This window comes from Bison bison, unplaced genomic scaffold (assembly GCF_000754665.1).
Source record: "Bison bison bison isolate TAMUID 2011002044 unplaced genomic scaffold, Bison_UMD1.0 scf7180017864341, whole genome shotgun sequence".
In the NCBI taxonomy this organism is placed as follows: Eukaryota; Metazoa; Chordata; class Mammalia; order Artiodactyla; family Bovidae; genus Bison; species Bison bison.
In genome coordinates this window covers 1,928,155-1,928,943 of record NW_011494913.1, presented here as the reverse complement: position 1 = coordinate 1,928,943, position 789 = coordinate 1,928,155, and positions in this window count along the sequence as shown.

Below are 789 nucleotides of genomic sequence, written 5' to 3'. Positions count from 1 at the left end.
AAAGACCCTGATGCTTGGAGGGATTGGAGGCAGGAGGAGAAGGGGATGACAGAGGATGAGATGGCTGGAAGGCATCACCGACTCGATGGACATGAGTTTGAATAAACTACCAGGAGTTGGTGATGGACAGGGAGGCCTGGCATGCTGTGATTCATGGGGTAGCAAAGAGTCGGACACGACTGAGCGACTGAACTGAACTGAACTGTGGAGGTAAGGGTCAGCAGTGGCCTGCCGCAGAGGTAGGGGTTCTGGGTGCAGCAGACCTGGGTGTGGCATAAGCCCTCTTGGAGGAGGTCGCCATTAATCCCACCATAGACCCGCCAGAACTTACACAGGACTAGGAAACAAACTCTTGGGCACAAACAGAAACTTGTGTGCACCAGGATCCAGGAGAAAGGAGCAGTGACCCCACAAGAGACTGACCCAGACTTGCCCAGAATTGTCCAGGAGTCTCCAGCAGATGCTTGGGTCAGTGGTGGCCTGCTGCAGGGTCGGGAGCACTGAGTGCAGCAGTGCGTGGGGGACCTTTTGAAGGAGGTCGCCATTATCTTCATTACCTCCACCATAGTTTGGCCCCAGGTCATACAACAGGGAGGGAACACAGCCCTGCCCATCAGCAGAAAATTGGATTAAAGATTTATTGAACATGGCTCCACCCATCAGAACAAGATTGATCCCCCTCAGTCAGTCTCTCCCATCAGGAAGCTTCCATAAGTCTCTTACCCTTCTCCACCAGAGGGCAGATAGACTGAAAACCACAATCACAGAAAACTAGCAATCTGATCACAT